Here is a 23,958-nt window from a genome sequence, read left to right on the forward strand (position 1 = left end):
AAGTCTGGCTCTCCACTAAGCACTTTGCAAACTTGAAGGAGACTAACTTAATAACCATTTCAAAAAAACATTTGGCAGTTTAGATGTTTCTTTACAGATCTGGAATGAAAAAGGAATACTTCTGCTATCAAACGCCCTTCCTCACTGTATAGAGCAGAGTCTTCTTGATCTGCTCTGATTCTATGCCTTTAGGTCAGCTCTTTACCTCCCTGTGGCCTCTTGCTCAGAGCCCCTTTCTGAGCCTCAGGCTGATGCCTTCACCCACATCTGTTGGTGTGGAGTCTGAACTTGACCAGGCTCCCCAAGGGCAGCCACTGAGTAACTCAGAGTCAGTGACTAAGCGGCTGGGTCCTGGAAGTGAGCCCACATCCCCTTTTCTGGGTTCCAGGGTTCCTGCACCTCTTCCCTCTGTTATAAAGCCAGTCTTAACTTCAGGCCCTAGATGAATCACCTTACACTTATATCAAAGAAAAGCTATAAAACCAAAAACAGTTTTGCCTTAGGTAGGACTAGCTCTTCCTTCTCTCCCAGGGAAAGGCTGCCACCTGCTGTAATACATTAGCACTGGGATTTTCCAAGGTCACTGAACAACCACTTGCACGTACAAAATAATGCAAAACCCCACCTGCCTTCACCTCTGTGTGTCAGGAGTGTAAATAGGAGGGCAAACCAGGAGGCATTCCTCTTAATTCCTTGACATAGGGCAAAGAAGCAAACCTATCCATATGAATGGTGCCCAGAAGGAATTGGCATCACTCTGACTCTGAATATGAGAGCATCCTTTCTTCACCATTCAGCAACACTGTTTTTCAAATTAGCTCATAGTAAGCTTCATAAAATCTCTGCTGTTAAAAGGCTTATCACTTACTCAGTCCTTCTAGTTCTGTGTATATTTATCTATTCTTCACAGCCCTGGCAAGTCTTTGGTAGGTGAAAGGATGAGAGAAGAATAAAAATTGTTAGTTTGCAGGACAGCATCCCTGAGCCTTGCACTCTCTCTGCAAAAAAAATCCCCAAGCTCCCTTTCCCCCACTCCCACCCCAACGCCATTCATCACCCACTAGCTGTGGTAGTCTACCTAAACACACACACACACACACACACACACACACACACACACACACACACACACACACACACACACACACACACACACACACACACACACACACACACACCCCTCCCACTCCCCTCCCTAAATTATGCCTTTGTACCTGGGAACTTACCAAACTTAAAGAATTACATAGGGATTCCAACACTGAGTAAACTCAAATATAAACAAGATGATATTTACAACTAAAAACCCAATATCCATAAAGTTTGCAATATGAGAAAAATAGAACCCCAAACGAATAACTTTTAAGCAAAAATAGCTGAAAGAAAAATACCTTGGTGCCTGGGTTTAGCTTTGTAGAATCCATGTCATTGATAACACTGATACGGATGTAAAATGTCTGCATAACATTTGCCAACCTCTTCAGGAAACCGTTATTTTCCTCACTGTAAATCGGGAGAGCTCTAGATTACCTCCTCGACATCTCCTGCCTGCATTTACAGACAGGAAGAAGCAGGCTATGGAGACAGGAAAGGACAGAAATGTTTTTGTTGGTGTAAGAGAAGGCTTTTTAAAAGTTGCATCAAAGAAATGAACCTTTATAGTATTTGATGCTGCTACAAGTGTGTGTGTGTGTGTGTGTGTGTGAGTGTGTGTGTAGTTTTTTAATAAGCTTTTTATGGCAACATTTTATTTACGGTACTATTATAACAATACACCTCCCTAGCTTTTATTTCAGTTTTTTGCTTCTACAGTTTTTTAATCCTCTTTTAAATTCCTTTTGCACACAATTTTGTGATCTACACAGCATTTTTAATGTCTTGAACTATTACTTTGAGTTGTTATATCAAAATGTACATAATTATTCCCCAGTTGTTGAAGATTTAGTTTCCAAGTTTTTCGTTTTAGTTAACACTGAAATAAATATCTTTGCAGAAAGTGCTTTTTTCCTTCTTTTAAGTTAATTCACCTCTATTACAGGGAGGGGCATGTAGTAAATGCTCGGCAAATCTTTGTTGTATAAGTAAATTATTTGTAATATGTTATCAGGAATGAGAATATGAGATCAAATATCAAAACAGTGCTGGTGTAAACAAACTTAATGTCTCTTGGTATAGATTAAGTAAATTTCCAAAAGAATTTTTACTTAGTTTCAATGTCATCAGATAAGTTGATCAGCACATCATTTTCATCGATCCATCTTTTAAAATCTTGTTAATTAACAAGAGGTCAAGACATGACAATAATACTGCTGAAATCAAAGGATATGGAGAGTCTGAATCAATATGGAGCGTGAGTCACGTTTTTAATTGTTTTTAAAGTCTATGCTTAATATAGTTTAATTCTTTAAGTCCTCATTCTAACTTGCAAAGCAGAACATGTAATGGGATCAGTTAACCTCCCAGATTTTAACATCTTAGGCAGTTTGGGTTTATTGACTTTAACCCAAAGGAGCAAAGTGGAACAGAATTTGTTATAAGGTGAAGTATGAGCTACAGGGGAAGGACAAGAGGCCATGGATCTTGGCTACTCAGACTGTGGTTCCCAGACCAGCTGCATCAGCATCACCTGGGATGTTAGAAATACAGAAGATGTTAGTAATGCATCACTTGTTAGAAATGCAGAAGCCCAGACCAAATCAGCATTTTAACAAGAGCTCCAGGTGATTCTTATGCACATGAAGTGGAGAAGCAGTACTCTTTTTTTTTTTTAACATTTTTATTGGGGTATAATTGCTTTACAATGGTGTGTTAGTTTCTGCTTTATAACAAACTGAATCAGCTATACATATACATATATCCTCATATCTCCTCCCTCTTGAGTCTCCCTCCCATCCTGCCTATCCCACCCCTCTAGGTGGTCACAAAGCACCGAGCTGATCTCCCTGTGCTATGTGGCTGCTTCCCACTAGCTATCTATTTTACATTTGGTAGTATATATATGTCCATGCCACTCTCTCACTTTGTCCCAGCTTACCCTTCCCATTCCCCGCGTCCTCAAGTCCATTCTCTATGTCTGTGTCTTTATTCCTGTCCTGCCCCTAGGTTCTTCATAACTTTTTTTTTTTTAGATTCCATATATATGTGTTAGCATACGGTATTTGTTTTTCTCTTTCTGACTTACTTCACTCTGTATGACAGACTCTAGGTCCACCCACCTCACTACAAATAACTAAATTTTGTTTCTTTTATGGCTGAGTAATATTCCATTGTATATATGTGCCACATCTTCTTTATCCATTCATCTGTCGATGGACACTTAGGTTGCTTCCATGTCCCGGCTATTGTAAATAGAGCTGCAGTGAACATTGTGGTGCATGTCTCTTTTTGAATTATGGTTTTCTCAGGGTATATGCCCAGTAGTGGGATTGCTGGGTCATATGGTTCTATTTTTAGTTTTTTAAGGAACCTCCATACTGTTCTTCATAGTGGCTGTATCAATTTACATTTCTACCAACCGTGCAAGAGGGTTCCCTTTTCTCCACACCCTCTCCAGTATTTATTGTTTGTAGAATTTTTGATGATGGCCTTTCTGACCAGTGTGAGGTGATACCTCATTGTAGTTTTGATTTGCATTTCTCTAATGATTAGTGATGTTGAGCATCTTTTCATGTGTTTGTTGGCAATCTGTATATCTTCTTTGGAGAAATGTCTATTTAGGTCTTATGCCCATATTTGGATTGGGTTGTTTGTTTTCTTGATATTGAGCTGCTCATAAATTTTGGAGATTAATCCTTTGTCAGTTGCTTCATTTGCAAATATTTTCTCCCATTCTGAGGGTTGTCTTTTCATCTTGTTTATGGTTTCCTTTGCTGTGCAAAAGCTTTGAAGTTTCATTAGGTCCCATTTGTTTATTTTTGTTTTTATTTCCATTTCTCTAGGAGGTGGGTCAAAAAGGATCTTGCTGTGATTTATGTCATAGAGTGTTCTGCCTATGTTTTCCTCTAAGAGTTTTATAGTGTCTGGCCTTACATTTAGGTCTTTAATCCATTTTGAGTTTATTTTTGTGTATGGTATTACGGAGTGTTCTAATTTCATTCTTCTACATGTAGCTGTCCAGTTTTCCCAGCACCACTTATTGAAGATGCTGTCTTGGAGAAGCAGTACTCTTGACAGTGAAAATTGCTGCTGCTAGTTGTCTCTGGGCTTTAGCAGAAAGGAGAACCCATCATGAATATTAAGAACATGAACCTAAAGACAGCAAAGAGCCGCTGTAATTTTAGGTTGGGTGCTTCTTTTGAAAACATTCTCAGTAGTATAGCCTGGCTTTTAAAAAAGTCAAATGTATTATGGAGAGCTTGAAATATAAGCTTATTTAGTGTCTCACAGTAATTCAGACCCATTTATTTTTCAAGTACAGATTTATTTGTCATACTAGCAGATAATGAATTATCTGATTTCTAAAATCCTGTAGAGATGATTTTCAACACTTTTTGCTAAAATTCCTCCTGCCACCAATTAAAATAAATTGCTCTCTATGAGATTTGAGTTCCTTGTAAGCAAGAAACTTGGTTTACTTATATCAGAGATTGTCAGAGTTACCTCTTTGGTTGAGTTGTATCTACCCATCTCTCGGGTGACTTAAGAAATCCAAAGATTTGGGCCTTAACTCAGTTCTCTGAATCAGACTCTGTGGGTTTGGAGCTTAAGAATCTGCATCTACAAGTTGATTCTAATGCACAACAAAGTTGGAGCAACACTGTCTTTCAAGTTTTAGCAGAAAGCTGAACACCTGAGCAGTGGTTTTTAACTTTAGATGAACAATGGAACCACCTGGAAAACCTTAAAGAAACACTGATGTCTGAGTCCCACTCCCAGAGATTTTTATTTAATTGGCCTGAGGTATATAGCCTGGGCATGGAGAACCACTGACAAGGTGCTTTTATAAACAATTATCTCACTGTACTCATCATCTACTTTGTGTGGAAAGAGAAGCAGCCGGAGGTTAGAATATGCATAGAGTCATGATCAGTGACAAAGCATTGGCCAGCTGGTCAGGGCCTGGAAGAAGAAAGATTGGGAGATCAGGGAGGAAGAAGTCTGGGGTGGGATGGCCATGTAGGAGTGGGGATAAAGTGGATATGAAGATTGCATGTGAACACCCACTGAGAGCATCTACCACAGAAGAGGCACTAAACACCAGGAGACAAAATGACTCAGCTGGCTGATTCACTCAGCCTCTATCATCAGCTCCTATGCTGATCTAATAGACATATAAACAGAGCAGCCATGGTGGCAGGGCGGGGACTATTGTAATGGCCCCAAAACTTGATTCTCTGTGGGGTCAGTTGAGTCACTGGTTGAAACTGCATCACAGTCCAACTCCTCCCTCTGTCCAGTCCTGCTGACTCCCTTTCCCTTCTGCAGGTGTTGATCCCAATAAACTCCTTGCTTGATCATCTCCTTCTCAGAGTCTACTTCCCAGGGAACTCAGCTTGTAACGACTGACAATGCCAAGTGTTGATGACCACGTGGAACAGTTGTAATTCTCATACACTGCTTGTGGGACTGTAACTTGGTACAAACATTTTAGAAAACTGAAAGTATCTACTGAAACTGAACATAAGCATACCCTAACATCCAGTGATGGTACTCCGAGGTATATACACAAGAGAAATGCAGACATATGTGCAGCAAGACTTGTACAAGAATGATCATAGCAGCACTTTTTGCGATAGCCCAAAATTGGAATTACCCCAAATATCCATTAATATAATGAATGGTTAAAAACCTATGAAATTTTCATACAATGAAATACTATTTTAAACTGAAGGAGTTGAAAAAACAGCAGAGCAAGAAGGTCTCTCCCACCTTCCCCTACCCTTCACCCCCCTTCCTACCCTTCTCCTCTGAAACAGGTCATAAAACTCTCATGTGAGAGGTGCCCTCACTATAGCTGGAGTAAAGGTGCATCCTAATTTTGGAAGACAAAGGGACACCAAGAAGCATCCTAACAAACAGGCCTTGTGAATTTCCCCTAGTTTATACTACATTATCTCATACTCCTTAACCTAGCCTCTTCCTCCATCACTGTCCACTCTTCATCAAACCTAGTGTAAAATACACAGCTCTGTTTCTTTGTGTCTTCACTTTCATATGAAGGCTCCCATGTCAAGTAAAATTTATTTTAAAATTGTATGCTCTTCTCCTGTTAACCTGTCTCTGTCAGTTTAATTGTCAGACCCATCCAGGGACCCTAAGAGGGTCAAAGAAAACTTTTTTCTTCCCTACAGTAATAACCTGGAGAAGACAGAAAGGGGGCTTCTGGAGTATTGGTAATGTTCTCTTTCTTGATATGAGATGAAGTTACATGAGTGTTTTCATTTTATGAAAGTTAATTGAGCCATACATTTTAATGTCTATATGTTATACATCAGTTAAAACTCCTTACCTGTTAGGGAAACTTACTAAATTATTCATGAGTGAAATAATACAGTATCCGAGATTTTATTTTAGAAGACTTCAGAAAAATAATTAGGCATGGGATAAGTGAAACAAAATATAGAATGTTAATAATTTTTAAGCTGTGTGATAGATACCAGAAAGTTCGTTATTCTGTTCTACTTTTGTGTATTTCAATGGTTTTATAATAAAAAGTTATAAAAAATGAGTAAAATTTTAATCTTAGGGTAGAGAAGGACATAAAACTCAACAGTCATATATGAGAAAAATGACGATGGCTTCAACATCCATTCCAGCCCCCTTCCTCCCTGCCTTGCACTGTAAAGGCTGTATAGTGAAATGCTGGCATTGTGAGCCCCCTGCCTCTGAGCCTGTCTATGTGACCTACTGTTGGTTACTGAGATGTAGGCAGAAATTATACATTTTAGCTACATACATAAGAAGTACAAATCAAAATAACAATGAGGTATCATCTATTTTTCACCTATTAGATTGATAAAGATCAAAAAGTTTAGTACCAAGTGTTGACAGTTCAAGGACAGAGTTGTTCTCCTACACTATTGGTGGAAATATAAGTTCATATAAAATCTTTTGGAAGGGAAATTTGGAAATATCTATCAAAATTCTTCTGAAAGCAAAAGCAACATTTGAGTGGTAAGAGGGGATAAAAAGGAAACAAGTATAAGAGTCTATGTAGAGTCAAAGTTGATTCATTAGATGACTGACTAAATATGGAGGAAAGGGTCCAAAATTACTAGGGTCTTAAATAGAAGTAGGAAAGTCAGGAAGAGGTACTTGCTTGGGAAAGCAGATCAATAATTCTGTTTGAGATATGTTTTCTATTACTTCACAGTTAAGGCAATTTTTGCAGTCTGTCTAGCTCTAGGTCTGGATGTTAAGACATATACTCATATAGAAGATTAGCAATTTCATCAAGTAGCAATCCAGGAATTTAACAGGAAGCAAACTGACAGAATGCCACTTAGCCTCAACTGTAAGTAGGACCCATTAAAGAAAATGTATTTCAAATAATGGTTAGAAACTTTTCCCCCCTATCCAACTGGCAAAGATTTGAAAAAAAATAATATAGATTGGCAAAGAGGTAGGGAAATGGATACTAGTTATACATGCTGGTGGCAATAAAACTGATAACTTCTAGAAGACAATTTTACAGTATATAGCAAATACCTAAAAAGTGTAAGGCCTTTTGAAACATCAACTCCAATTCTGTCTGAAGAGTGTATGCAAATATTTTTACTTAATTTTTGTGTTTTTTTCATCAAAGTAATATGTGCACATGGTTCTAAAAAAATAAATTATGCTAGAAGACTTATGTGGGGATACAGTTGGACCTCTGCTCCATCTCTTATCCATACTGCTCTTGAGAGGCTGCCACTTTCAATTTCTAACTATTTTATCTATTATTTACCTCTTTGTGTTTAAGTACTTTGCTCATTCAGCTATTTCTCAATTTCTCAGTTTAAGACATTGTCTATTGACATCCTGTTATGGTGGTTGAGGATTTAGCCCTTTTACTCCACCTCCACCTCCACTTCCCTTCCCCACCTCCTCCCACTATAGATTTATCATAATCTTTAAATGTCATATGGCAAGACTTCTTGGCAAAAATGTCACAAGGCAAAAATGTTTTAAGCCAGTAGTCAGAACTTACATAATTACGACTATATATAAAGATTTTCAAGGCTCAAAAGGCTAGAAATATTATTTTTCCAAGCCTCCAAACACAGAACCATTAATCTATCAGTTCCACTTTTATTCTCAAAAAAAAAAAAAAAATCTCTGTCTTCTTGATCTAATCAGGACTGAATGAGCCCTAGGCTTTGGGACATGGTTGTCATTCTAGCATTCTAGGACTTCTCTCACCATCCTCTGGGTTAGCTCTCCTATTTCCTGGGCTCCTTGTCATCTTTCTTGGTTGATTGTCTTATATTTCTGAAATAGTAATTTCCCTAGAAAGAATACATAAGACATAAATTTTTGAGATCTTGAATCTCTGAAAATGTCTTTATTCTACCCTCACACTGTATTGGTTGGATATAAAATTCTTAGCTAAACATAATTTCACTTCAGAATGTTGAAGATAATATTCCATTGTCTTCTAGAATTGAGTGATGTTATTGAGAAGGCTGAAGTTATTGTTTCTTCTTTTTTTTTTTTTTCTGTGGTACGTGGGCCTCTCACTGTTGTGGCCTCTCCCATTGCGGAGCGCAGGCTCAGTGGCCATGGCTCACGGGCCCGGCCGCTCTGCGGCATGTGGGATCCTCCCAGACGGGGGCACAAACCCGCATCCCCTGCATCAGCAGGTGGACTCTCAACCACTGCGCCACCAGGGAAGCCCTCTTCTTCCTTTTGATACAATCATCTTTCCCCTCTTTAGAAGGTCTTATGATCTTTATGTTCAGTGTACTAATATTTTATCATCATGTCCTTGTTATAGGCCTTTTTTCAATCATTGGGCTGGGTATTTCACCTGGCGATTATGTTCTTTACATCAGATAAAGTTTCTAGGATTTCGTTTATAATTTTTTCTCCTTCATTTTTGTCCTGTGCTCTCTGGAACTCTAACTAGCTAAACAATGGAATTTCTGTTTGATTTTTAAAGTCTCTTACATTTTTCCCCTACTTTCTATCTCCTTGTCTTCTTCGTCTTCAATATTCTCCTCTTGATGTCCTTTGGGACTTTTTATTTCAGTGATCGTATTTTTACTTTTCAAATACTTTTTTTTTTTTTTTTTTGGTTGTGCTTCATGGCTCATGGGATCTTAGTTCCCCGACCAGGGATTGAACCCAGGTCCTTGGCAGTGAAAGGACGGAGTCCTAACCAGTGGACCACCAGGGAATTCCCTCAAGTACTTTTTTTTAAAAAAGGTGTTTTTTTGTTTTTTCGTTTTTTTTCCTGCATCCTGCATCATCTTTGTTTCCTCTGAGTTCCTTTTTTCTTTGTTACCTCTGATGTTGTGGACTTGTTTTTAAATTTTTATTTTATATTGGAATATAGTTGATTTACAATGTTGTGTTAGCTTCAGGTGTACAGCAAAGTGATTTAGTTATACATATACATATTTTTATTCTTTTTCAGATTCTTTTCCTGTATAGGTTATTACAGAATATTGAGTAGAGTTCCCTGTGCTATACAGTAGGTCCTTGTTGATTATCTGTTTTATGTATAGTAGTGTGTATATGTTAATCCCAACCTCCCCCCACCTTTCCCTTTGATAACCATAAGTTTGTTTTCTAAGTCTGGGTCAGTTTCTGTTTTGTAAATAAGTTCATTTGTATCATTTTTTAGATTCTACATATAAGTGATATCATATAATATTTGTCTTTCTCTGTCTGACTTACTTAGTATGATAATCTCTAGGTCCATCCATGTTGCTGCAAATGGCATTATTTCATTCTTTTTTATGGCTGAGTAATGTTCCAAGGCTTTTCTTAATTTTCGGGTGACTCTTGGGTCTCTGTTCTTTTTCTAAGTGACAGATATCAACTAAAAAAGTAAATTGAAAGCACTTGCTGGGGTGAAGGGAACAGATCAAATGATGGGCTTCTCTTAGGGTGATCAGTTGGTATAACAGCCTTCTCATTGGCCAATTACCTAAAGCCAGTATGTGAAAATATCTTTTTCTAAGGCTATTTAGTTTCTCCATTGAAGAATCCTCCATTCTTCTATCTTAAGCATTTTGTGAGCAAGGCATAGAAAGGACTTGAGTTATACTTGACTTATTACTACTTGCTGACCTCATTTATATATTTAGGCTGGTGCAACCAAAGAAATTTAGGGTAAACCCACATTAAGAAAATAGATGGGAAGTACATATACAATATTTAAAAATAGTTATCACCTATTGTGGATTCATGGGTGATTTTAATTCTCTTCTTTTTCTACAAAGTTATGTGATTTTAAAAAATTATTTAAGTAAAGGCAAGCCATATGAAATAAACAACCCAATTTTTTAATGGAAAAAAAAGATTTCAACAGATATTTTAACCAAAGAGGATGGATAGCAAGTAAGTACGTGAAAAGATGCACAACATCTTTGGTTACTAGGGAAATACAAATTAAAACTACAATGAGATACCACTACACACTCATTAGAATGGTTTCTAAAAACAAAACTTAAAATACCAAGTGCTGGTTAGGGTGTAGAGCAATTCTCATATATTGTTGATGGGGATGCAAAATTCTGCAGAAACTTTGGAAAACAATTTGGCAGTTTTCATGAAGTTACACATTTACCATGTGACCAAATAATCCCACTCCTAGGTATTTACCCAAGAGAAAAGAATATAGTTCACACAAAGACTTGTATATGAGTATTTATAATAGATATATTCATAACAGCCAAAACCTGGAAATAACTCAAATATCCTTCAACTGTAATACCTCTGTACCATGGAATATAACTTAGCAATTAAAAGAAATAAATTATTGATATGCCAACAATATGGATGAATCTCAAATGCATTATGCTAAGCGAGAGAAGCCAGACTCAAGAGGCTATATATTATCTGATTCAATTTATATGACATTCTGGAAAAGGCAAAACTATAGGGACAGAGAACAGGTCAGTGGTTGTCAAGGGTTTGTGGTGAGGGGATGGACTAACAAGGGGACAGCATCAGGAAACTTTTTGAGTGATGGCACTGTCCTGTGTCTTAATTATGTGACTCTATGCGTTTGTCAAAACTTATAATGCTAGGCATCAAAAAAGTGACTTTTATTGTACATAAATATTTTTTTAAATAAAAAACTATCTCCATGCATTAAAATTACAGCAAAATACTTAGGAGGAGCTAAGTATTTCAAAAGGATCCTATACATGGTTTCTCTAAATAGCAAAACCCCTCTGGCATTAAAATATAATTAAATTTATAAAGTTAATTCACACAAAGATTCTAAAACATGTGTATCATATGTTGTCTTAATACTGATAATCCTTAGCCCATGAAGTCATAAGAACTGCATCTTTAGCCTTTGAAAAGATGAGACATTGGTCAAAGAGAATCTGGATAAGACAAAGTTACATCAGTGCAACTCCATCTCTACTATTCCATTCACTAAACACAAATTTATAATTATTTACAAATATTTGTTGGTTGCTTTCTATACATAAGAAAGAAGTGATAAGGTAGAGAATACAGAGATAAATCATGAATCTTATGCTTAAGGTCTAGTATGGGAAACAAGCCCCATTATACGTATCCATATTATAAGGCAGAAAATGACTAGTGCCTCACAAGAGGTGTGGAGGAGGGATAAAGAGAAGAGGCTTGCTTTTTCCTAGTAGTGAGCGCAGAAATCACTTTCTGGAATAAACTGCATTTTTAAAAGTTTGTTCGAAGAAGAGGTAGAATTTGGATATGCAGAGTTGGGGGTGGGGCAGGTAGGAAGAGGTGCAGGGAAGGTAATCCAAGAAATGGAGAAAAACAAAAAGAAACTCAGGGACATTTTTTTTTCAAATAATGGGGAAGTAGCTGTGAACACGCCAGTTCTCCTCATCGTCACCATCATCTGAAGATCTGATGTACTGGCCACTTTGCTCACCATGCTAATTTGCCTCCAACCTTACAATGGCTATTGTTGTGTTCTTCCAGCAGCGTCTTCAGGGTTAGCCCACCAAGTTCTTGGGTTCTAATCACCTGAAATTTGACATTGTTGACTGTCATCAAATGCTAATATGTGTGATTACTCAGTTAAAAATATATCTTATTTTAGCCTTTTTCTCCATGTCCCCCTTTGCCATTATAAATACTATGCCTTTAAAAATGTCTCCAGAAATCTTAGTTGCTTCTTTAGTATTTCCATTAATATTAAACTTTATTTTAAATGTTCTTGTCCATGTATTGTTCAACCAGATTTAAAGGAGGAACAGATCAAGTTTCATGTGCCCTCTTTAATTGCAATTTTCAGTACCTCAGTCATGTTCCTTTACACTCTTCTCTTTTGCAAGCTAAGTAATCACTTTGAGTCAGTTGCTGCAGTAAAACTTGAAACCTGATCATTGAAGGAGCCTGCAATTTAGCAGAAAACAAGGCACTCCAGAATCTTCTGCTCCAGCTGTACCTTGAGGATTCTGGTTTCATTTTGAAAATGGCTTACATTTCTAGTTAGCTGAGTTGCTATAATTCTTGAACAAGTTTGCAAAGTTGTTTTTTTTTTTAAGGAATTACACTTGCCCACAACTCCTAGGCAGCTCACTATAGTCTTAAGATATAACACTGCTTAACCACAATTTGTGGGAAATAACATGTGCTGATTAAATGAATTTTCTGGTAAACCCTTCTATCTTTCTATCACGTTGCATGATTCAGAAGTTTGAGTTGTTTCCCTTCTGTAAACGATGTTTTGAGAGAGGAGGGCACATGCTGCTAGTGGTTGTTTTGAGTGCACCTGATAATATTGTGTTGTTCTTGTCATTTGTTTCTTCTAAGGGCAAATCCTCTCTCTTTCTCTCTCCCTCTTCTGCGCGCGCGCATGTGTGTGTGTGTGTGTGTGTGTGTGTTTGTGTCATTGGAGGTGCCAATTACTGCTAGTTAATTGGGTTCTGGTTAACTTCAGGTTTTACTGTTAACAGACCAAATTACCTCAGCTCTAGAAACACCTAGAATAAACTCCCTTATTTTTTTTCCTCTCACAGTCACTAGGCCTTCTAAACTAAAAAAAAAAAAAAAAAAAAAAAAAGATATTATTCACAAAGCCATGTCACCAAACTATTTGTGAAACCACGTTGTTGACAGCTTAAAAAACCCCTTCTATACTTCAATTTTCCAACTTAAGAGCTGGTGGTTCTGAATGCAGAAGATCCCTTTGAGTCCCAAGAGAGCACAGACTATGGAATATGAGGAGGATATGAGATATGAGGCAGATTTAACAATGATTTGCACAGTCATAATCCCTAGACAGGGAGGGAGATGGGTGGCATACCAAAAAGTCACCATTGCCACCATTAATTCATCCAGCATTTTTAAAGTCTACCATGTGCAAGTCACTGTATGAGGGGCCATAGAGGGACAGGCCATGGAGCAATAGTCTAATATGGAAACTAAGAGGTCTGCTAATAGCTTGAACAGGACACTAGTGTGTCATAAATGCCATGTCCATGGCTCAGGAAATAAAGGATATGAAAATTGAGAAGAGGAGGATGTCACTTCTGGCTAAATGATAAGGGAACATTTCATCAAAGAGATGACATCTGAGCTGATCCTTGAAGAAGGAATAAGATTAGTAGGCAGAGTTGGCAGAGCCTAGCAAAAACAGAGGCAGGAAAACCCAAGTCTGTTCAGGGGCTGTGAGGAAAGATATGTGAAGGTGAATGACAGAAAGGCTTAGAAAGGCAAATAGGATCCAATTATGGACAACTTTTGCAAGCTAGAGTTTGAACCTTATTCCAAATAAATGAAGATTTTTGACCAAGACAGTAGCCAAGAGCCCAGACTTTGGCATCAGATAGATCCAAGCTCAAATCCTGACTCCACTTACCTGTGTGTGATTTGGGGCAAGTCACCTACCTTACCCCTCCAAGCCTCAGGCTAATAATCTCTATCTCACAGGCTGTTACCAGAATTAAATGCAAGTGGGATATGAAGCACTCATTCATTCAGAAAATATTTATTGACCCTCCGTCGTGTATGTCCCAGACAGTGAGCTTTGTACTGGTGATACAGCGATATAGGCCAAAGCCTGTCCTCAAGGAACATATGAGGCAATGGGTAAGACAGATAAGAAAACAGGAAATTACAGTACAGTGTAAGCAAGCAGTCAGAGGAGCTGAGTAACTCAGATCAGGGAAGGAGATGGTAAAGAAAGCTTACCAGAGAAGGTATCCCCTGAGGCACCTGAAAGGAGCCTCTGAAGGTGAGCGGAAATAGAACTTATTTTCCAAGGTCTGATTATTTTTATTAACCATTGTAGTCTCTAGCAGACACAGATATTTAAAACTCTAAACGGATTTTTGTTGTTAATTTTTGTTTGGTTGATTGTTTTCAGCTTGTCTCAAAGCCATAGAAACAGGGAGTACCCTACTTCTCAGCTAATGAAAGGGAAGAAAAGAGTCTATTTGCAATCATGTTAGTAGTGGAAGAAGTAAGCAAAACAAATCCCTGAAACATGTGTGGTAAATGAAAGAGATTAAAGGGAAGTTGACCTAATATGAATTGGCAAATCTGGTTTTTCACTTGCAGGAGACCCGTGGTACACGCTTCCTGGCTTTTCAGCCCACATTTATTTCCTTTTCTGAAATGCGGCCCCAGTTTTGTTTTTTGTTTTGTTTCGTTTTTCTTTTTTTTGGAGAACCACATCTTTCCTCATTCTTATTTTATGTGTTCTGGTGAAGTTGACCCTATTTCATTCTGGTTTCAGGTTGACTGTGATTCAGGCTTCCCAGTTAAGAACCTCACACAGGCCTCAGTGACTGGGATCAGAGCATCCCTCAATCAGGGCCAGAGAGGGGCAACCTGGAACTTTTGCTGAGCCTGTAAGACTCAGCAGAGAAGCCTACCTTGGCTTCTGGTTTGAACGTGGGAAGTTGTAGATGAGGAGCTGCTGGGAGCTATCTTCCTACTTCTTCCCACCACTTGAAGCCTGACATCGAAGCCACCAACACAGAGGAGCGTAGGGATCCTCACAGGAGAATATAAAGTCCATGAGGGGAGGAAGCTTGGCACTCTTTTAACTTTTTATTGATACATCATTCACATACAGAAGAAAACACACAAAACTAATTTGAGTAAAAAATTATTACAAAGTGAATACACATATTTAACTACCACCCAGATCAAGAAATAGAACATTACCCGCCTCATACTCCTCCCAGTCACTACCTGCTCTCTCCTCTTGACTATTAACACCATAGTTTTGAGTTTTCCAACTTTGTGTAAATAGAAGTATAGTATTCATTCTTGTGTGTCTGGCTTCTGTTACTCAACATTATTATAAATGCCTTTGATGAACATATACACGCATTTTTATCAGATATATTCCTAAGAATAGAATTGCTGGGTCATAGAGTGTACATGAGTGTACATATGTTCAACTTTAGAAGATGTTGCCAAATTACATTCCAAAATGATCGTACCATAAAAATTTTTTTTTAATTAAAAGAACAAAGTGATCACACGAATTCACCCTGTTATGTACCTGTTCCTGCACATCCTCGGCCACATTTGGTACTTTCAGTCTTTTAAGTGTGGATGTGTAGTATAGTATATCATATTACATTTTCCTCGTGACTAATGAGTTTAAATACCTTTTCATGTGGCCATTTGGATATCCTTTTCCATGACGTGCCTGTTCAACTGCCTGGCCCATTTTTCTACTGAGTTACTTGTCTTTTATTTTTTGCTTTGTAAGAGGTTTAAGAATTTTTTATCTTTAGTTGCTACCTTAATACCATGCCATATTACATTGTGGTTTTATAGTAAACCTTGGTAACTGGTAGAGTATGTCCTCCTATCTTACTCTTCTTCTTAAGAGTGTTTTGGCTATTCTTGGCTTTTAGCATTTCCATATACATTTTAGAGTCAGGTTGCTATTTTCCACAAATAAATCTGTTAGGATTTTCATTGGGATTGCATTGAATCTATAAATTAATTTAGAGAGATTGACATATTTACAACATTGAAATTCGAATCCATGAACAATGCACATATTTCCATTTATTTAGGTTATCTTCAGTTTCCCTCCATAAGTTCTATAGTTTTCTGTGTAGATAAGTCTTGCATTCTTTAATTAGATTTATTCCTAGGTATTTGATACTTCTGTGCAATTATAAATGGTAACAATTTAATTTTTTTTTCTGTTTGTTGCTGTTATATAGAAAAATAATTGAATTTTGCATGTTGACCTTCTATATTGGTTTTCCATAGTTGCATAACAAATGATCACAAACCTAGCATCTTAAAAAATAAAGTTATTCTGTCACTGTTTTCATGAGTCAGTAGTCTGGATATGAGTTAGCTAGGTCATCTGCTCAAAGTCTCACTAGGCTGAAATCAAGGTGTCAGCCATGCCTATGATCTCACCTCAGGCTGAGAGTCCTCTTCCAAGCTCACTGATTATTGCTGCAATTCAGTTCCTTGCAGTTGTAGGACTGAGGTTCCTCTTTTATGCTGGCTGTCATTTAGCAGCCACTCTTAGTTCCTAGAGGACACTGCAGTTTCCTGTCATGTAGTCCTCTCTGGAGTATGACATTCTGTTTCTTCAAGGCCTGCAGGATACCATTTCTCTTGTTTCAAATATATCTGATTTCTGACATCTTTGACCTCTAAGCTCTTTTAAAAGGGCTCACCTGATTAGGTAGGGCCACTATGATGATCTCCCTTTTGATTACCCCAAGTTCAACTGGTCTTAATTACATCTTCAAAATTTCTTCACCTTTGCCATACACAATAAACTAATCATGTGAGTGAAATCTCATTCACAGGTCCACCCACACTTTAGGGGAGGGAATGTCATAGGGTATGTACACCAGGGGACCAGAATCTTGAGGGACAACTTAGAATTCTACCTCCCACACCTTGTATCCAGCAACCTTACTGGCTAATTAATTCAAGTAATATATCTGTAGATTCACTGAGATTTCCTAAATACACAGTTATATTACATAAATATAATAACAATTTTATTTATTCCCATAAATAATACTGTTATTTGTTATACTGTTAAAACTTCTTTTTCTTAACTTATTGCACTGGCTAGAACCTCCAGTTAAATGCTGAAAAGAAGTAGTCAAAGTGGGTTTGTTTTTTGTATCATTGTATCTCAAGTGTTTAAAATAGACATAGTAGCTTTTCAATGAATATTTTCAAATGAATAAATGAATGACAGTAAAGCTGAGAGATGGGGAAAATTGGTTCCTGCTTGAGCATCTAAATATCACCGTGTCCTAAGTCATCCCCAACCATGGACTTTTTAATTACATAAGGTGATAAATTTCCCCCCCCCCCAATTTTTAGCTTAAGCCAGATTTTTTTTGTCAAGTTCAATCAAAAGTTTTAAGTGATATTAGATCTCCTGACCCACAGAATAACATGAGTGAAAAATATTTGGGAGAAAATTAGTTATTATGCCCAATGGAGTTACTTTTTGTTTTTTTTTTTTTTTTGAAGAGAACTTCTGGGAATTCAAACATGTTCAAATATGTACCATATTAAGAAAATCCTCCCTTACATTCACCTACCACTCCATTGGTCCCTCCCCCTACTCCACTTTTTTTTTTTTTATAACTAAGCTTTTAGAAACAGTTTACTCATTCTTTGTTCTTTTCATATAACGGTCCTCAGCTCATGATAATCTGCTTCTAATTCTACCAACTACCAAACTTTTCTTGGTAGGATCAGTTGTGACCTTCAGGCTGCTGAATCTAATGGACAACACATCTTATTTGCCATAGTTGACCACTCCCATCTTCTTCCAAAAAAATTGCTTCCTTGTCTTCTGTGACCCCATGGTCTCCTGGCTTTTCTATTATTTCTCTGGTTCCTCTTTCTAGTCTCCCCTGGTTGCTTTTCCTCCTCTTAGGACCTAGTCCATTAACCAGAGGGATATGCTAAACCACCTGGAATCAAAGCAGTACTCACTAACACACATAAGCGAGCCAGTTTAATCATAAAGACAAAGCCATTTATATAAATTTTTTTTGTTCATTGATTTGATATATGTTGATGTATGCTTGTTGTATGGATCTGTGGTCAGTCGTAGGCCCTCTTCCCTTCTTTTCTCTTCCCTTCCTTTCCCTCCTCTTCTCTTCTTATCTCTCTGTACTCTCTCAGGAATCTCATACACATCCATCCTTTCAATTATTAAATGCATGTTGACAACTTCTGAATTTATATCTTCATTCAGGTCTCTCTTAGTTCCAGACCCATATATCTGACTGCCTCCTTAGTATTTCCAGATAGCTAGTACATAGACATCCAAAATTGGACATGTCTATTACTGAACTTATGGTGCCAAATCTTTTCCTCCTCCAGTGTTTCCTACCTCATTAAATAGTCCCACCATCCTCCTAGTTGCTCTTGTCAGGAACCTAGGAATCATCAACCTAGGAATCATCCTTTACATCTACCTATTTCTTAGCCCCTTTGTCCAACCAGTCACCAAGTACTGTCAATTCTGTCTCCAAGGATACTTCTCAATCTGTCTACTGCTCTTTGTCTTTACCACTACCACCTTAGCCCAGCACCTGGACCACTCAGACACTGTGTTAGTTAGCTCCGGCTGCTATAACAAAATACCGTAGACTGTGTCACTTAAACAACAGACAAATATTTCTAGCAGTTATGAGATCCAAGATCCAAGAAGTCCAAGATCAAGGTGCTGGCAGATTCAGTTCCTGGTGAGAGCCCTCTTCCTGGCTTGCAGAGAGCCACCTTCTCACCGTGTCTCACTGTGACAGTGATATCTCTCACTCTTCCTCTTCTAATAAGGACACTAATCCCACCATAGGGGCGTCACCCTCATGACCTCATTCAAACCTAATTACCACCCAAAGTTCCCACCTCCAAATACCATCACCTTGGGGATGAAGGCTTCAACATATGAATTTGGGTATGGGGGGCACAAACATTCAGTCCATAACAGATACCTTTCTAGCTGCTAGTGCCATACATTTTCTTGGTTATCTCCACTAACTCATTCTCCACAGAGTGGTCAAACTGATCCTTTAAAAACATGCTTGTGTCATCTCTTTCCCCAGAGCCCTCTAAAAACTTATAATAAAGTCCAAACTCTACCATGACCTGTACTCCCTGAATGGTCTGGCTTAGGCCTTCTTCAGCCTTTTCTCTCTTCCCTCTGCTTACCTAGCTCCTTCATGTCTCAGAGTTTCTTTCTGCTGGCTCTTTCCACTGCCTGGGACTCTTCACCACCACTATTCCCCTTCCCTGGCCAATTCCTATTCATTTCTCAGTTTAAATGCTGCTTCCATGGGCAAGGATTCCCTGTTCACCTACATTAAGTTACACTCACCTTTACAAGCTCTCATAGCTTCTTTTACTTTTCCATGACATGTATCCCAACTGTTGAACATTTTCTATAATATTTGTTGAATGTCTCTTTTCTGTACTCCCTCTCCAAACCACCCCCAGATTGTGAGTGCTATGAGAGCATGAACTGAATCAATCTTGCTTACTGCTAGCATCTAGGACCCAGAAACATCTTTGATAAATATCCACTGAGTGTGAACGGATGTTTGGATGTCTACTGGAGAATGAGGATGACGGTAGGGGGTTAGGGAGTGTTGGTGTAGGAACATTTTCCCTACCTCTTCATTCTAATAAGAGATTTAGAATCAGAATATTTCTTCCACCATTAAGAGGAGTCATGATTTTGACAAAAAATTAACCTCATTCTGGGGACAAGTAGTGAGTAACTGAGGTAGCCTCTAACATACTGGGGCAAAAGGCAGGCAGCTCAGGCAGGCAGTAAAGAATCAGACAGCCAGAGAGGAGAGCCATTTCCCTCTGGATGCCATTAACTAGAGGGATATGCTGACCACCTGGAATCAAAGCAGCACTCCCTGGCACGCATCAGTGAGCCAGTTTAATCATAAAGACAAAGCCATTTATACAGGCTTTTTGTTTGCTCACTGGTTTGATATACGCTTGTTGTAGGGATCTGTGGAAAAAAAACTCACTAGTCTGACCTTCAATTTTTGTGTATTAGACACAAAAATACTTACATTTTGTAAATGTGTCCTGTATGCTTTCTTTATCATTTCTTTTGCTGGGCATATTGAGCTGTAAAATAAAGTTAGGGTAAACTTAGAAGAATGGAAATAGGCTTTTGCATATTTATAAAGGAGGAACACACAAAGATAAGCTATACATTTTCTAAAATACTGCATTCTTGCAACCAAATATAGGAACTGTCTCTTGGATTTGTGAACTGGTAAAGAATACCTGAAATAATAAATTAATCTAATTGATTATTTACTAAGTTATTAAAGACTTATTTCCAAGCAAAATCTTCCCTACAAGATGTCTTTTTCTTATAAGTATTGAGAACCTTCCAATTCCATACTTTTCGAGAAAGCCTTAACTTTTCTTTGGAGAAGAAGGAGAATCTGACATTTTTTGGATTCAAATAATAAGTAATTCCACTTAACATAATTCTTCTCTTTTTCAGTAATTTCTTGGTGTGGCATTCCCACAATATAGTGTGGGACAAACGGCATGGGACCGGAAGCCCTTAAACTTGGCTTCTGATTAGAAATCGGCTGCCACTGCTAAAATGTTATCTGTCTCAGCCCTTTGGACCTCCATTTCCTCATGTGCAAGTGAAAAACCTCTTCCGTTCCAAAAGTCTTTGATTTCAAAGATGTTTTCTTTCTTTTGAGTTTTTCATTATTTTTATTTATATAGATCCTTAAAAGTTAATAAATAATAGTATGGAAGGGGAAAATACTGTTTTAAATCAAGGCTAGATTTTCAGAAATAAGACTTCTAGATTGAAATCAAATTCTGACTGAGAACTTGTTTTTATTAATGCTCAGGAATTCACAGAAGTAAAGAGAATAGGGCAAGAAAACACAGATATTTTACTTCCTGGTAGAATCGGAATCAAAATGACCAGACAGTGGCATGAGAATTAAATGGCCTTTCTGATGCATTTTGGTATCCAACGAAAGTCCATTATATAATTGCAATCCATTGTTATACTAATCTTTTACTCTGGATTATGTTGTGAAATTGTCCTGTTTTCATGATACCACTGTTCGTTGTTTTTGTCTCTGTTTATTTTGCTTCTAAAATATTTCCTGTTTTATTTTTTTCTCTATTTAAAAATATTACATAGCGGTATAAGAATTTGTATTCCTGCTGCTTAGGGGGTTCTTTCTGTGTGATGGTTGGTGTTGAGTCACGTACCCAGTTGATGTAGAGGGTGGTTCTTGAGGAAAATCCCTGAGAGGCCACCCATGGCTTCTGTTTCTCTGAAAATATATGGTTTCTAAATTGCCCATAATTTTCCTAGAAAAGTTTAAATGAAATTTCTCCTTAACCTAGAGAAGTTTTAAATTAAATTTTTTTTCTAATAGATGTTTAACCATTGTCTTTTCATTATAGAATAGCGTACTTAAAAAATAATTCCATATAGTTATTACTTAAAATACTCCAATTGTAAAATAAGCCAAGACTATCATTATCTAATAAATTAATAGTGACTTAACAAAAATCTTGAGCCCTATAACATATCAGTGGCAAGTCTTGAAAAAACATTAGACTAATTGGTTACTCATTCTGCTTAATGTGTGGAAGAAAGTGGTTTATGTTTATAAGCACTAGTTTGTCTTTATCTTTCATTCATTATTCAACAAGTATTTACGGAGCTCTCAGCTCACACCAGGCATTGTTCCAGGTACTGGCTGGGTAAAGTGGTAAACAAAACAGACAAAACTCTCTGTCCTCATGAAGCTTACATTCCTGTGGGGGAAAGACAGATAATAAGTAAAACATATGGGGGCTTAGGTGATAATAAAGTCTAAGGAGAAAAATAAAGTGGAAAAACACATAGGACATGGTGTTACAATGAGAAATATGGGTGTCATGGAATGTCTCACTGAGAAGGTAAGATCTGAATAAAGACCTGAAGAAGGTGAAGGAGTTAGCCATTAGGATATGTGGGGGAAAAGCATTCCAGGCAGAGGGAAGAGCAAGTGCAAATACTCTGAGGCAGGAGCATGCCTGGATTTAGGAACAGTGAGGAGCCCAATATGACTACAGCAGTGAGAAATGGGGGGACTAGGAAGAGATAAAGATAGAGAGGTAAGAGTGGGATGAGATCAACTAGGGCCTTGCCAGGACTTTATCTTCTACTGTGAATGAGATAGAGCCACTGGTGTGTTCTAAGCAGAGGAATGACATGACATGACCTGACTTAAGTTTCATCAAGATCAAGCTGATTATTGGGTTGAGAATAAGCTGGTGGGGGACAAAGGCTAGGGGACTTTTGCAGTAATCCAGGCAAGTAGGATCATTGCACTATACAACTCCAAGAAGCATCATTCACCCTGCAGTGTCTGAGAATGGTGCTTCCCATAATGAGCAGTGTATAGCCCAGCAGCTGTAGTTAGCAGCTCTGTAGGCAAGATGGCTTGGACCAGGGTGGATGCAATGTGAGTGGTGACAAGTGTTTAGTCAAGATATACTTTGAAGGTATATCTAGAACTAATAGGTAGAACTAATAGGATTTTCTGACATGGTAGATGTGGAATATGAAAGAGTCAAGTATGATTTCAAGGTCATCCATTAATTTCATGAATTATTACTATTCATTATACCAAATACCATTTACTAAGTGGGAGTAATTCATATTTATTTTTTAATTCAACAAGCATTTATTGAAAGTCTACTATGTAGTACATTGTTCCAGATTCTGTAGGACATTTTAAAAAGTACAATAGCAGCAACAACAGAAAATCCTGTCCTGGAAATACTTATAACTTAGTTTGTTAGACAAAGCCTCCATAGATAAAGGAACCAATACTGTAAAAAGCGACATAAGAAAAAATATGATAATCGGACCGATTAAATGGTATAACTACTTCTCTAGGGAAATGGTCCAATTTGAAAATAATTTTACATTTGTCAGGATATGCCCATATTTCTGATTGCTATACTCTCCTAATCTATTCAACAATTTATTCACTATTTTCCAATAGTAACAGGACTCAGTGTTTCCTGTTCCAAATGCAACTAGATATGCTATATGGTTGACTCCTGCTCCAGGAGGAACTATATAAAAGACTTCATGTCTGAGGTAGGAATTACCTGTTTTATGTGACCTTCTCTTTTTTTTTTTTTTTTTTTTTTTGCGTTACGTGGGCCTCTCACTGTCGTGGCCTCTCCCGCTGTGGAGCACAGGCTCCGGATGCACGGGCCCAGCCGCTCCGCGGCATGCGGGATCCCCCCGGACCGGGGCACGAACCCGTGTCCCCTGCATCGGCAGGTGGACTCTCAACCACTGCGCCACCAGGGAAGCCCTATGTGACCTTCTCTTGCTGATGTCTTAGGTTGCATTACTCACAGTTTGGTTGAGAATTCACAATTTTACCTTGGCCCCTAGTTCCTACTTGTCCAACTTCTGACTTGCAAATTTTCATACTTCTGACCATTTATCTTACTTGCAGCCCTTTGGTTTACGAGAACTTTTGAGATTTTGTGACTTCTCATGCCTCACTTCACCCACCTCATTCATAGCCATGTCTTGCTGCTTCCTGTTCTGTACTTTTCATTAACACAGCTTTCCTAATAATAATGAGATAGTAAAGATTATAATAATGAGTATGATATCTAACATTTTAAAGTACTGACTATGAGCTAGGCAGTAAGTGATGCTATTTAAGTATACTTTAAATGTAATCCTTATAGAAGGTCTGTGAAGTGGGTGCTATCATTATTCCTACAAGGAACTGAGCTTTAGAGAGCTGAACATGCCTGAGGTTACTCAGCTAGAAAGTGGCAGGTCTAGGATGCAAACCCAGA

Source organism: Globicephala melas, chromosome 12, assembly GCF_963455315.2.
Source record: "Globicephala melas chromosome 12, mGloMel1.2, whole genome shotgun sequence".
NCBI lineage: Eukaryota > Metazoa > Chordata > Mammalia > Artiodactyla > Delphinidae > Globicephala > Globicephala melas.